Source organism: Ctenopharyngodon idella, chromosome 7 (assembly GCF_019924925.1).
Source record: "Ctenopharyngodon idella isolate HZGC_01 chromosome 7, HZGC01, whole genome shotgun sequence".
Taxonomy (NCBI): domain Eukaryota; kingdom Metazoa; phylum Chordata; class Actinopteri; order Cypriniformes; family Xenocyprididae; genus Ctenopharyngodon; species Ctenopharyngodon idella.
Window position 1 is genome coordinate 28,315,367 of NC_067226.1, and position 16,535 is coordinate 28,331,901.

General features: G+C 34.7%; 1 protein-coding gene across 3 annotated transcripts in view; it reads right to left on the reverse strand.

The window, feature by feature from the left end:
* LOC127515291 (titin-like) overlaps positions 1-16,535 on the reverse strand; it is a 438,556-nt gene that overhangs the window by 307,246 nt on the left and 114,775 nt on the right. The gene's annotated exons all lie outside the window — the stretch shown is intronic.

Genomic DNA, 16,535 nt, shown 5'->3' on the forward strand with positions numbered 1-16,535 from the left:
ACAGCTTTAGGACTCTCTGTACAAACACAGATTATTACATTTATTTAAAGTTTTAGATGTTCTGTAGATATTGTCTCTGATCTCACACACAGTTTTCTCTCTCACCTGTAACATTGACCCACAGTGCATCACTGTAGTTTGTGTAATAGACTGGTTTCCCTCTTCCAGCTCTACACCAGTACTGGCCTCCATCAGACACTGAATCAATCTTCAGTCTGTAGGAGTTTGTTTGTGTCTTCTCTGTCTCAGGGTTCAGTGTGTGTTTGTTCCAGTAAAAGTCCCAGTATCCAGTAGACGGATCCATGCGACAGGTCAAAGTCACTGTGTTTCCTGTCAGTGCAGCTCCTGCAGGATCTGATGTGAGTTCAGGCTTTGGCTTTAGACCTGCAGGAGAACAAGAACAGATTCAGATCCTCAAGAGTCAGAGTTCACCTGTGTTTGACAAATCATTGAGTATTTGTCTGCAACAGTTGAAACAGAAGACAGTAAGTGTTGAAATACGGATCTTAGATGCATTAAACAGATCTGAATATCAACTACATCAAAAATGTTTGTAATTATTAGTAAAAACTAAATAAAAGGTTGATATTTATATTCGGTCTATAAGTATCTTCTTTTACATTCACACAAATGTGGATTATACAGTATTTACATCATTTAAAAGTGTTTAAAATTCACTTTTTTTTCAATTAGTAAAGGTAATGACTAGGTAACCTGTTCCTTTGTGTTTGATGAGTGATTTTCTTTTGAACATCTGGAGTTTATTTTCCTCTGTATTACTCAGTAAAATGATCCTGTATGTCTGCTGTGAAATAACTGGACAGTCTGAACTTTCTGTGTCTGAGCTACAATGTATTTTTCTGGTCACGTACGAAGTGCAGAGTTTTGACAGACACAGCCATATTGTTTTTGCAGAGGTTCGTCTCTGTGAATCATTCTGTGTAAGTCTTTTTTCCTTCATTTCATAACATTAGTGATCAGAGATGTCTGGCAGCTGTCAGTAAATCTTCAAGAGATTGCATGTTTTGTTTATAAAGCGTGTTTGTCTCTGGACAGTAATGTTTGGGTTGTGCTCAGAACTAGTTACTCATGAATGCTGGTTAGAAAGTCTGTCTGATGTGCTGTGATGTCAGGATAATGTAGACTAAAATACTTGTCATTTTTGATGTAATAGTTTTGTGTTCTTTTTGAGCTCTAAATGTTCCAGTCACCATGTCCTTCATTATAACAGCGACCTGCACATTTAAATATAGTTTAAAAAAATAAACAGTTTTGTTCTAAGGAAAAAAGACATACAGATTAAAATGACTGAATTTTCATTTTCAAGTGAGTTAATTTTGAAACTTTGGTGTGAGTGTCGGATAAAATAAATCTTAAATCTATTGTTTGATGAACTGTAAATCATAATAAGATACAAAACAATGACAAGATCGTCTGAAAAGCAAAACAAAGCTGCATTCGTATAAAGACTCACAGATTCTCAGAAAGTGCGAGCAGCAAAAAAGTAATTACACATGAAAAGATGTTTTAACTTTATTAAAAAAATAACGTTACTGAATGGAAGTATATTTAGCTGTTGCTCAGGTTTGTGTTCACATGCGTCAGACAGACGTTTTCAGCTGTTGTGTCGTGTCTCGGTTTTATCAGCACTCTTGCCATGAGAGTTGTGTTTTTAAGATCACACTTCAGGTAAAATATTTCAGCTTTAAAATGCATTTTCAGATCTGCATTCAGTTTCATTGTTTTGTTCCTTCTAATTGTTTTGGACACGAGAACAGAGAGAAATAAATCAAATCAAGCCCTCAAAAGATGAGTGACAACTGTATCTATCATCAGTGTGAATGAAACATCTGAGAGCGAAAGACTCTTGATTGCTTGTGTGATCATGATCATGTAGAGAGAGTTTAGGAGGACAATTCAACTCACCCTTCACAGAGAGAGAAACAGAGCTTGATTGTGTAAAAACTGATCTTCCATCTATTTGTCCTTTACACGTGTACCAACCCTGATCAGACTTAACAGCTTTAACAATACTGAGAGTGTCTCTGTTTACAGTGTAACGCTCAGACGTCTGTAACTTTGAACTTCCTTTATATTTATTTAATGATAGGTGAGACAAAGTAAGCTCAAATTTACCTTGTTTTCTACTCAATGTCTTCAGGTTAAAGTGATGAGATGAAAAAATAAACACTCACCTGATACTGTCAGCATAACTCTGTCACTGATCTCTGAGTACTGTGGGGCTTCAGTCTGGGTTCCTCTACAGCTGTACACACCAGCATGAGACTGATTTACAGATGTGATTTTATAGTTCTTGTCTTGTCCTGCGGTGTAATAGATCTGGACTTGTCTTCTGCTGTAATCTTGATCTTTATACCAGTTGTACCGCCAGTCTCCTGCCTCCTGTATGTCACATGTGAGAGTGACCGTCTCTCCTCTGAACACACGAACATCAGGCTGAACACGCACTACAGGTTTGGGTCTCTCTGTGAAAAGAGCAAACAACACACTTCATATTTGAATGATTTTAAACTCAAAATTAATTTTCACTAAAAAACAAAGTGAAAGAGCACTTACCTTTCATTGTTATCTTAATTTTATCACTGAGCTCTGTGTAGTATTTTCCTCTCTCTGCTCTGCACTGGTATGTTCCTCCATCAGAGACTCTCACAGAACTGATTGTTTTAGTTGAATGATCAATGAATTCACGGTTTGAGTCTTTCCTCCAGAGAAACGTCCATCCAGTTGACTGTCCCACGTCACAGCTGAGAGAAACTGTGTCTCCAGTGAACACTGATCTCTGAGGCTTTACAGTCAGAATTGGCTTCGGTTTATCTGTAAGTGTACAGTGATTCAGTGTTGAGTTCATTTATAGGTGTTATTTGTCATACTTTTCAGTATTCTTCTGTTTTTATCATTCTTTTTTATAGAGTAATCTATGTAATTTATTTTGATTTAAAGGGAAGTGTGTTTTTTTCTGCTCCTACAATAGTGACCAAACAGAACAGCAAAAATATACCGTAGATTTTGAGAAGGAAATTCTAGTGCTTTCAAACAATAATGTTAAAGTCTTGGGTAAGTTCAGGGAATATTAGTTCAAAGCAGGTTATGTGACAGACCTAAGGCAAGTTTATGAATAATTAAGTGGATAATCTCAACTTTTTAGCTTATTTATAATAAAAAAAATATGATAAATATCAGCCATATCATCTTTGCAAGCAGACTGGAATTCATCAAACAATTAGTGTTTATATGAATATAATAGTATAATCAGTAATAAAAAACTGATTAAAGTTTAAAGATTAAAAGATAAGTTTAAAAAATAATGATTGGACAACCGCCCAGGCAACAATCTGCACTAAGGATGTAAATTGCAAATTGAAAGGAGAAGTGTGACATGCTGCTTCCGTTTCCATGGAGATGGGTCTCATTTCGAAGGCTGCGTCATCCGGAGGATGCATTTGTCGGCTACATACGTCATTAAGGATGTCTTATTTCAGGACAGTAACCATTATAAAATTGATTGTTATTCCTAGTGAAGTGTAAATTGCTTTAGCTTCCTTATTTGGATTGTAGTGGTCAGTTTACGTTCAACTTTCAAAACGAGACACAGATGACTCCAGGATTTGGTGCTCTGCTGAGATCGAGAATGTCTTTGTGTGTTCAACATGAGCTCTGAGTTGACTGAACTTACTCCCATTGGGAATTTTGAAACCGATAACCACGAGTGAGAAAGGTTTAGGTTAATCAACGGAGTTCAGGGTTGATAGGATGGTAAGTTAAACCTGCTTTCTGGAACAGCCTGTGCTTTTGTCACTTTACTGTTACTGGTTATAGTTTAAATATCTGCAAAAAGGACTAAGCAATCACAATTCTGTATGCAGATAAATGAAAGAATGAAAAGATCAGAAGGAAAATGGTCATTTGTATTTTGAACGCTGAAGTTAATCGAGATTTTCAGACTTGAACAATACATTTCTCCTAAAACACTTCTAAAAATATAATCACACACACAAGGCTGAAATTATCAGCAAAAGAATACTGATGTTGGAGCTTCAACATAATACAGGCAAAACATCTGTTTCCTTTGCAAGACATTTCTTTTTTGTACTAATTACATCAAAAATGTTTGTAATTATGGGTAAAAACTAAATGAATAACTGATATTCTTATCTATGTATATTCTTTTGCACAACTGCAGGTTGTACAATATAATTCAAGAAAGTAAAAAAGAGTGCCAAACTAAACTTGCAATGTGATGATGTGTGTCAGTTTGAATAATTTATTGTGTTATAATATGATCTGTTTCACATTAAGAGATAGGTATAATACAGTATATAATATGCTGAATTCAGTAAGCAGTAAGATTTACATTCTGAACAAAACCACAGTCTCTTGATTGGATGTGTGATCACAGTAGAGAAAGTTTAGGAGGACAATCATGTTCAACTCACCCTTCACAGAGAGAGAAACAGAGCTTGATTGTGATGAGTTTGGTCTTTCACCTCTCTGTCCTCTACACCAGTACTGACCCTGATCAGACTCAGTAACTCCTCTGATAGTGAGAGTGTCTCCGTATACTGTGTAACGCTCAGACGTCTGTAACATTGAACTGTCTTTATACCACTCATATCTCCACTCATGTGTCCAGTCTCTCCAGTCATCTCTCTGGTAATTTCTCCAGATCCAGTATCTGTAAGTCTCTATCTTACACTTCAGATTGACTGTCTCTCCAGTGAACACAGATCTGTCTGGTGTCACAGTCAGTGTAGATGTGGGTAAATCTGTGAAAAAACACAAAAACATATGTGAGTCAAACAGCTCTTTCAGAGATAATATTTTTAAGATGTTTTAGAAAGCTATGCAATTTATACTTTATTTTATGCCGTATTTCACAGTATTTGATCTGTTTTGCTCATTTTCACCAATATCATTTGAGCACGATTCTAAACATGATATTGATTTAATACAAACGTTCAATAAACAAGAAGTTAAAATTAAGTGACTTACATTTTAGACACAATTTTATACAGAAGTTTTTTTTTGCTATTTCGGCAAAGGAAAAAGTTCCAAACAAATCCACAGCAGAACTGTTGTGCGCTTCAGAGCAACTGTGTTTCATTACTGAATGAATCAGCTGCTTTGAACAAACAGGTTGAATAAATGATTCTGTGATTCACTCATTAAGTGATTTGCTGCCACTCACCTACAGATACACATATTTATGCAGTTGTAATTGTAGCAATTCAGATGCAACTTCTGTGCCACATCTGCAGTGCAAAGATTTATGTTGTTGTTAGTGATTTCATTTTATTGGTAACTGCTCTATATAGTGTCTTATTATTCTAATTGTATTTGTTGATTATATATAAGACATTTCTCAGGCATTATATGTGGATCTTTTAGATGAATTTGAGGTGTGCAGGTCTAGCCTTGCTTCACTCGGTTTCAACCCCTCAAAGTCTTGATCTTATCTTGGTCTCAGGGAACGTTCTCATAACTTTGGCTAACGTTCCTGCAAAGTTCTCTCAAAGTTATGAACAAATGTTCTTCCAGTAATGTTAACAGAATGTTTGTTCAATGTTATCTGGTCTTTAATAATGTTCTCAAAAGGTTAGCACAAAAATGTTATTTATACATCATTTTTTTAGTTTTTTTAAATGTCCCCATAATGTTGGGAGAAAACGTTCTTAGAACAACATTCTTGGAACATCCTTTAAACATTTAGAATGAAAACTAACTTCAAATGAATAATGTTGTGTTTGCTGTTTTAAAAGAACATCCTTGGAAAGTGGGAAAGTTTTGTAGCCTGTCCCACAGTTATTGTTCCTAACTTTTCTCTTTTATCTAAAGGTTATGCAGGTATTAATGTTTAAACACTTTCAAAACAATGTTCATGAAATAGACACATATTGTCATTAGTATTTGATGAATGTTCTCATAATGTTGGCAGAAAACATTCTTTGAACAACATTCTTCAAACGTGTATTAAAAATGAACAATCACTAACTTTTTGGTTTAAGCCTTTCATGCATGAATTATTAATTCACAAAGTAATATTTTTTAATGTTTGTTTTTATTTTTAAACAAGTGAAAGTGCCAACATTTTTTTTCAATATATTTTATTTTGAGGGAGTTACATATCTGTCCACTGCAGTGGATACCACACATCAGCGGTATAAAAAGTGATTCAACAGAACTCATTGTTTGGTCTGAAAAAACAAAAAAACAAAACAAAACAAAAACAACACTCTTAAAATAGATGTGTTAAAAACAACACAACCTGTGTTATATCTTAACACACCCGTGTTTCTAGTTAAGGACAACACATTTTGTGTTACTTTTAACTCAATCATGTGTTATTCCTGCTCATTTTCTACACACTAATGTGTTATATTTACACAATTTGTGTCAATTATGTACACAAAATGACACAAAACGTGTCACAAAAAAGAAGTGTTATTAATTAACATCCTTTTTGAGAGTGAAAACATGTTTTTAAAACATTTACTAAGAGCAAATGGTATGAATACACATTAAATACCAACAACAATAGAGAAGAAAAAAAACATATTCTATGTCTCGAAAATCATTTTATTAATTTAAAAATGGCCAACTTTTATTTAAAACAATTAAAACCAGTATATACTTAGTATAATTTGATTTACCTTCTTCCACCAATAAAACTATTAATAAAATAGGTATTATTCATTTAAAAATGTACACTTTTATATGACCTAATAAATAAATACTGTAAGCATTGAAATAAATTATAAAATCTGAAGACTATTTAAAATAGTTTTTAATAAAACTATTCAAGTGTAAATTATATAATAATTTTAACTAAAACATACAAAATAAGGCAGAATCTAAATATAGGCCCAATCGGCACAATATACCCTTTGGCACATAACGTTCGGAGTGGACAGATGTATTTTCTGTTAAAGAAAAAAAATAAATAATATTATTTCGCTAAAAAAACAGTTTTGTACCTGTCTTTCTAAGAATAAAAGGATTTAACACTTATTCCTGAGGTACTTGGTGCATCTCCTCTTCTCTTCGCTATTTTGAATGTATGATGCAATATCTCAAAACAACAAAGAGATACAAAGACAATATTTAAATGGAATTAATGCTTTGGGGGTTCACCACTTGGTGGTTGGGACATGGTACAACAACTTAAATGGTTCAAAATGGCTTCCAAATATCTGTCCACTCTAGTGGACTCCATGCATGAAAGGGTTTTTAAACAATGGCTTAATGTTGGATGTTACAGCAAAATCCCCCGTATTGAATGATCAGAGATCAGTGTGACAGTTACTGATGAAAGACAAACTAACAAAAATCAAGGGTTAAGAGCCTGACTAAAGCAAACACATTTAAATGAAATCTTCAACATCTAAACCTCTGTTAGTACTTCTGATGAATGACAGAAAGAAATACAATCAAACTTTAATCACTTAATTATCTCATTAACTGCAGTTGCTTCAGTGTTACTTTGACACTCTTGGCCTCATATAGACATCGATGTTCATTTAACACTGAGGATTTTGCTGTGCATCACGTCACTATGACATTCTCCATTGTAATAAATAGTAACGTTTTCGAGGAGGACTTTACTGTGAAGAATGTTGAGTTGTTAATAAAAAAAGTTGAAATAATGTTTCAGGAAAATCAAACATTTAAATGACATTCAAAATTAAGGAAACTGGACATTTGAACGTTTCCAAAACCAAAACAGAATGTTTGGAAAACCTTCTAAGAACAAATATTTGTTAGCTGGGAACACATCCTGGTCTTGGTCTCGGTTTGTGGTCTCGACTACAACAACAATTATCTGTAAGTCACGTCATTCTCACTGACTTCAGTACAAAACTCATCTGTATTGAACTCTCTCACTCAAGTCCTTTTCTATTCTCATCATATTGTGACTATAACCGTTATCCATAGTGACAGTGACTAAAGTAAATATCAAAGACCCCCATAACACAGAAAATCACAATTTACATGATTTTATAATAAACCAGAACCTCCACAAAACACATGTATAGTAACTGAATAATGACTAAAAATTAATTTCTTCAGTTCCTTATAACAACAGATGTGGTTGATAAGTGTTGAAATATTAATTTTAAATGATCATTAAACAGATCTGAATATGAACACTCATCTGATACAGTCAGTGTAACAGCAGCACTGATGTCTGTCTGTGAGTCTGATCTCTCTCTTCTACAGCTGTATTCACCACTGTGAGACACTTCAGCTGTGAAACTGAACTCTGCTGTTGTTGTGTATGGATAGAAAGGGTTTCCAAATTTAAACCACTGAATGTTTCCTCCTCCCTGTAAGTCACATGTGAGAGTGACTCTCTTTCCTCTGAACACACGCTGATCTGGCGTCACCTTCACTACAGGTTTCACTGATAAACATAGAAGTAAATATTGAAAAGCATTGCAGTATCAAGATCACGGTCATGAACTCAAAACATCCTTAGGAGAAAAACAGTATTAAATTAAAAATCTAGTTTGCTTGTAAATTGTAATAATTACATCAAAAATGTATGTAAGTATTGGTAAAAACTAAATGAAACTGATATATTTATCCAGTCTGTCCTTTGTATTATTTTTCTACCTGTTCTGACCAGTAGATGGTGCTGTTTACAGTCAGAATGTTTTAAAAGATCTGAAAAGAAATTAGGAACTTCTAGTGTCTGTTCTCAAGCCTTTATCTCTCCCAGCCCTTCAAACCAAACCATACTGAATGAATAAAGCTAAGCATAGTTGGTGCACAAGATCTTAAGGACACAGTCATTGATTACAGTGAACATTACAACTGCAGCACCTCAGAGACTTGAACAAAACTCTCACTGTGCAGAACTCATTTCTGTTTTATACAGTGGATTATGATCTTTTGAAATCAATGTCTGACTGAACTATGTTACAACTGCAAGACTGTTTGATTGAATAAATATCAGATTTCTGTAATGTTTTTTGCAGCATAAGGAACTACAGTCAGATGATTCTGTGAAATGTGCAAAACATGGACATAAAACATCAGCAAAGAGGGAGAACAATTGTCTTGATGTATGTAGACAAATAAACAACTATAACACAATTCACATTAGTTTAAAAAAAAAAAAAATCAATTTTACTATAGTACTGCACAGTACCTTGATTGAGTCCAGAGTGGATGAAGGACATCAGCACTAAAAGCAGAAGAAACAAAGATATGAAGCATTTCCATTCATTCAACACAATGTAAATCACACACTGAAACAGTCTAGAGTTTATTCTACATGAACTGAAAGTGTTTTTCTATTCTGATGCTCATCCAGGTGAGAACTGATGGTTTATTCTCCAGCATTTAACATCACCACACACAATGACGTCACAGGACTCGTGAACTGATACGAGAGTCGATTCACTGATGATTCACTGATGCTCAACAACAGAGAAGTAGTTTGAACCACTGAGCTTCACAACATTCAACATATGATGTTATTCTCATCAACTAATGTTAATGTCAGACTGGTTTCAGTAGTGCTTCTGCAATGTAGTCCTTTGCTTGTTTTGTGTTTCTGAAGTTTCATATGCGTTTTGCTTCTTGTATTTTGCTTTTTATTTCTATTTATCAATTTTATATAATTCCCTGTTTGCTTCCCCATTTGTGTTTGCTCATTTAAAAACAAACAAACAAAACAAACAAACATGAAAGACACTATAAAAAATGTATATAGAAGGATGCATTTACATACATGTTAAAAGCAAATATTAACATTAATGTGATTAAAGTTTCACACCACCGGTTCTTCACTGGAACAAAACAAGCTACAGAAGTCCAAACCAAATTAGGTCAAAGTATTTGAGACACAACATCACTTCCTGTTTGACTTTGACACCATCAAATTCATTGTGACTTTACAGCGGCTGCAAAAATTATTTGGACACTTAGACACTGGTTTCACAGACAGGGCTTAGATTAAGCCAGGATTACCCCTTATTTCAATTAGGACGTTTAAGTAGCTTTTATAAACGTGCCTTAGAAAATCATATATGCATCTTGAGACAAAACAATGACATTGACATATTTTAAGATATGTTGGTGCAAGTTGCTTTTAGTTCAAACAGTTCAAACATGCATTTTAGTCTGGGACTAGCTTAAACCTTGTCTGTGAAACCAGAGGAGAGTGTTTTTATAGAACAGCTCAGATTAAATGAACCAAACCCAGTTCAGTAAAATGAACCAGAAAGAGAAGCAGCTGCAAGTGACCTCAATGCTTTTGATGTTCACAATGTAAATGGACTTAAAAAAAAAGGACTCAATCGAATCACAAAAGTAAACTTGTTTCAATATTGTAGATTTAATTATATATATTTTAAATGTGGCCTAAGAGCATTTTCACACCTAGTTTATTGGAGCGCCTCGGTTAGAAATAATTCATACGTCAACACAATAGATGATCTCAGTTCCCCCTAAAATGACACAAAAACAAACCATATTCAGAACACATCATTTTAATGTGGGTGTTGATTGCTTGGTGTGCTCAAACATTTGTGTTGACGTATGAATTATTTCTAACCGAGGCGAGAGCACTTGGAGCGCTCAAAAAAACTAGGTGTGAAAATGATCTTAAACCACATTTAAAAATATATCAATTTGCAATGTATCAAAACAAGTAACATTTAAATAAAAAAAACACAAACAGTTTTCAATCAAGATATTTCTCAAAATAGTTTATTAGCTTTTCAAAATATGAATGAACAAATATGTTTAATATGAAGACAAAAGTCTGACTGTCAATCATTGGTGGAACATGAAACCTGTGGTTATTCTGTTTGACACCCGTCTGAACTGACTTCATACAACCACTAAAAATGAAGTTCAGACCAAGTGGTTAAAAATAACTGAAAAGTGTCTCAGAAAAGAGAAGTTTGTTCTGAGAAAAGCTCGAGCATCATTGGTTGGTTGATGCCACTTGGTTTAATAAACTGTGTCCATATGACAATAAGTGACCAAATACTTTTTTGCAAATCATTTTCTATAAGAAGAGCAGAGAGAATGAAAAGTGTTAGAAAAGCTGATTGTGTGTTCAGTAGGGTTATAACTTTTTGACTATTTTTCAAATAAAAGATTTCCTGTATCATAAATCGATGGCCTTTTTATCTTAATAATAATAATAATAAGGCCCTAATTTCTCTAAGTTAAAAAAAGGGACAGCCCAGATAAAAAAATTGGAACAAACATATAACAAACAACTTTTAAAACTTTCTAGAACTTTCTGGGACTTTTTTCTTTTTCTTGGTGTATATATGTATATATGTGTATATATAATATATGAGAGAAGGACAGAGAGAGAGAGAGAGAGAGAGAGAGAGAGAGCTTTATGAGCAAATAACTCAACTTGATACTTTTTAATATTTGTTTCAGTAGCAATATATAATGTCGCACAAGATAAGTGATACTACCACCAAGTGAGATTTCAGCAATCACATTAAAGAAGAGGAAGTGTGTGTTTAGAAGAAAAGTGCAGAATGCCACTCCATATACAAATTATTGGACAGTACCAGTTTCTTGGAGCAGAAATCAATGGAAGAATAAATTAAAATTATGGAAGAATAAATTGAATGTGTCGGATCAAGTGATACAAACAAAGCTTTTTAAGGTGTTGAAGATTAATGATGAGTGTGTCAGGAGGGGAAATATGATGTCCTGAATGAAATTTTTGATATCATAAAAGTAAACGGCCAATGGTGCGATCAAAGTGATGGAGGAAATGTATGCTGTCTGCAGAAACACAGACTAACTGCATCTTCGATTTATTCTGAGCAATAAGCAGTGATGTTCAGTACACAGTACAAGTATTATGACATTTGTGAGCTCTTTCTTGTCATAATATGTGCAATATGCATATTAAATAAAGCTCCAAATGCCAAAAACTTTTTTATTTATTTTTTATTTTTATTTTTTTTATTTAGGGGTCACCTTTTCTAAAAGGATATTGAAATAAAAGTTAATTTCTTTGTTTTTAGGCAAAAGTTCATCGAAATAAAGAACAGGAAAACAAAGTTGTATTAAAGTTATAACTCTAGTGTTCAATCGCTGTTCTCAAGCTCTCTGAGCCTCTGATGAAGAGTTCATTTAAAGATACAGAAACACACAACACTAACTCATATTAACACAAATACATCTAGTAACTACTTGAAATAGGAAGAAAGAGTATTACAACAAAAACAAGAAGAAAATATGTGCATACAGGGCTAACATTTTCACATGCATTATCATACAGATAACTGAAACAATGTATTAAAAAAGTAAAAAAAAAAAAAAAAAACTAAACAGAAGATATTATAGAATATGATCAAATACTCACAGATGAAAAGCAATGCACTGGACCCCATACTGTCACATTATCGACTGTTTTCTGTTGCGAAACCAGACACTTCCTGTGTTTGAAAGAAGTGATGAGGGAGGAGGAGACAAAACTCTACTCAGAAACGCAGGGAGAAAGAAAAGAGAGATTCATTCTAAGATATTTAGCTACTAATGTAGTGTGTTCAAGTAGTTACAGCTCTGTTCATCTTGAAAATCATATTTTAGAGAAGTTCTAACAGTGACTGTTCTCACACTGCGTTATTTTGTTCGTTCACACTGCCACAGTCACACCACAGACAGACAGTCATTAACTGAAATCACCACATGACATCTAATGTAGGTCTACTCATGTAAGGCCCGCTCTACATCATTATCTACGTTATCAGTTAATAAAATATATATTTTTTATACCATAAATTTATGTTCAGTTTCATAAGACCTAAAATGTTGCTACCATTTATTTATTTATTTATTATTATTTTTTATTTCTTTCTTTTTTTTTTTACTGTAAAGTGCTGCCAGGTTGTTGTTTTTTTTTAAATATATTTATTACTTGTTATTACTAGTGTGGGCACCTGGAAAAAAAAAAAAAAATGTCACCAAGTTCTTCAAATCTTTAAAAAATTCCAGTCTGGTTTCAGAACACGACACAGCACTGAATCCGCTCTGCTGAAAGTACAGAACGATATTCTCTTGTCCCTTGATGCGAAAAAGCCTGTGCTGCTGGTAATGTTGGACCTTACTGCAGCGTTTGACACCGTGGACCATTCAGTCCTACTGAGACGTCTGGCCCAACAGGTTGGCCTTCAGGGAACTGTGCTGCAGTGGTTTAGGTCATATTTAACAGATAGGACATTCTCTGTTATGATTGATGACCTTTCCTCCTCTTCATGACCTCTGGTGTGCCACAGGGATCCATTTTGGGCCCTGTTCTATTCTCTCTGTATATGCTGCCTTTAGGTTCAATTATTTCAAATCACAATGTCCTTCCATCTGTATGCAGATGATTTACAAATCTATCTGCCAGTTGTCCCCAATTCTTCTGACAGTCTTGAATCCATAAACAGATGTTTAGATGACATCAAATTGTGGCTGTCTCAGAACTTTCTTTGTTTGAATGAAGACAAAACAGAATGTATTGTTTTTGGCACATCCGACCTGCCCAGCGTCTCAGCTCCTGGTCTTGTTGCGTTGACCCCCCATTTTAATCACGTTGTGAAAAATTTGGGGGTGAAATTAGACAGCAGTCTAAAATTTGATAAGCAAATTGATTCTGTGGTCAGGGCAAGCTTCTTTCAGCTCCGCCTCCTAGCAAAGGTTAAACCCTTCTTGAGCCGTTGTGACTTGGAGAAAGCTATCCATGCTTTTGTTAGTTCCCGCATAGACTACTGTAATGCGCTCTATGTGGGAGTGAACCAAGCTGGTCTTCACCGTTTGCAGCTTGTGCAAAATGCTGCGGCCCGCCTGCTCACTAACAGTCGGAAACACGAGCACATCACACCTGTCCTATGCTCCCTGCACTGGCTTCCTGTCCAGTTCAGAATTCATTTTAAAATTTTGACATTTGTTTTTAATGTAGTCAATGGCCTTGCACCTTCCTATTTGTGTGAGATTTTGAGCCCTAACGATCTACGATCTGCTGGGCAACATCTGCTGGAGGTCCCCCGGTTTGTTCAAAGCCAAACTTAAAACCCACTTATTTGGAATGGCTTTTAACAATTAGTGGCCTTGTGACACTTCTCTTTATTTTAATGTTGTAATGTGCTCTGCTGACCTATTTGTAACTATTATTTGTTATTATCATTATTTTTTTTTTGTTTTGTTTTGTTTTTAATGTTGTACAGCACTTTGGTCAGCTTTGGTTGTTGGAAGGTGCTATAGAAATAAAGTTTGATTGATTGATTGATTGATTGATTGATTGAAGTTCTGAATTTTCTTAATGTGATATTATTATTTTGGGAACTTGTCAAAGGCATTTTCTGTTTCCCAGCACCTCCGTATGGCCCTCAATATAACAGGCCTAGACTTGATGGACCTAAACAAATGGTTGGAGTAATGGAAGCTACTAACCCTAACATAAGGGAGCCATGACTTTTTGTGTTAAAAAAAAAAGAAAGTTGACAGGACCCTGGAAAAATGAGTCCTGACCTTTTAAAAAAGTTTACTTAATATGTGTTAACATACCCTGGAACATACATGCTCCCGTTGACCAGCGATCTGCAAAGTCGAGTAGCACGATTGTGTTCCTTGCTGCTAATAAAGTGGATGCATTTGAAATAGCTTGTTTGTTTAAAGCTTGTTTTACATGAAGATTGATAGAATAAACAAATAATTGTATCTATCATTATTAAATCTATCATTAACTAAATCTATCTATCTATCATTCCTGTCCTTGATTCTGATTGGTCAATAGTTGTGTTTTATTCACAATAAAACACGGCTATGACGCTTTACCCAACTGTTCTGTGTATCACTACACAACACCCTTAAAGACAGTCTTTGCCGCCATCTAATGGCGTAATAATGTAACCTCTGTTGCTGTTCACGGTCAGGGACTATTTTTTCCGGCAGAAGGAAGGCTCATAGTAAGAGTTTACTTCATGAAAGTTGCATTGTGACATACTTTTGGTTTTAATATTTGTATTGTGTGGTAACCGTTTTATAAAAGCAATACTCAAGGCTAGTGCTGTATCGTGAATAAGTCACTCCGCTTCGCATCGTGCCTACAACGCCCTTCAGCCGTGACTTATTCACGATACAGCACTAGTCTTGAGTACTTTATTGCTTACTTAAATTCTGGCAAAATTCAACTGCTTTGCTGTCACCAAAGTGATTTTGTATGCATCACCATATTACACCTTGAAGACTTTGCAGCAGTTTGTCAACATTTGAAGCCCAGTGTGATTGTATCTATAGAAATATATAAGGAAAGTAAACAAAGAAATTCATTATAGGATATTTCACTTCTCTTTTACTACATTCAAACTATCAGAGCCTCAATATGAACTCACATGAGTAACTTATTTTTTTGTGGGTGTGAACATTCACTCAAAATGAAATGAAATGTCGAGGATTTTAACTGTGACAATATGATTGACAGGCCAGTTTACGGTCAGGATGTGACAGAGAGCAACCATTAAAGACGCAATTGTATGACGAGATAGTATGTCCCAAAGTTGTGTACTCTTTTGCTACACTCAAAATTATGTACTTTTTCTTCACAAAAAGAAGACACACTTTTAGGGTGTAGTATAAGCAGGTGAATTGGGACGCAGCTCCAGTGCCGAATTTGTGTGTTCCTTAACCAGAGCTCAATCCCATATTGTCACACAATGTCGATAATGTGATTTTGATTTTGAAATGTAAGATTTGATTTATATTGGATAGATCATTGATAATTGGCCACAACAAGATTTGAAACATGTTAATTTCCTTTCTAAAATGAGTGTAGTTTAGAAGTGAGAAGTGGTGCTTCATCCAGGCCTTCCTGAACACAGACAAGATTACTAAAAAAGGGAAGTCAATGAAAATTAGACAGACATTCTGTGAATCTTTGCTCTTGTGATAGCATTTTGAGGTTTATGAAACTAAAGATGCAGAAAAAGCATAAATGTTTCCTCTACTATGGTTAAGCAGAAACAGAGCAGAAGTCAAACCACAACTGAGTTCAACTCTTAAACTAAAGATGCTCTCTGTCATTTCCTTAGTAAAGCAGCTAAAAATAACAATGCACAAATGACAATATACATCTTCAATGATGAGATAAACGAAGCCCCTGCAACACGTGAAAATGTACGTGATGTGTTTTGCTGTAACTATGAATTTTTTTTTTTTTTTTGAAAAGTTAAACCCACTATATAAGAGCAGCTGCTTTGAGAAACAACCCGCAAAATGCTTTGACTTCCGCTACAAGGTACTACTGCTAAACCACCAGAGAGAAACATTTTCATTTGTATGGTTGTATCTCTCTTTCTCTCTCTCTAGGCTATATATATATAATGTGTGTGTGTGTGTGTGTGTGTGTGTGTGTGTGTGTGTGTGTGTGTGTGTGTGTGTGTGTGCGCGCGTGTGTATATATATATATATATATACACACTGTATATAAAGGTAAAACAACATAATACAGCGCTAAAAGAGGCAAAATCTTATGGCCTTGGTGGAAA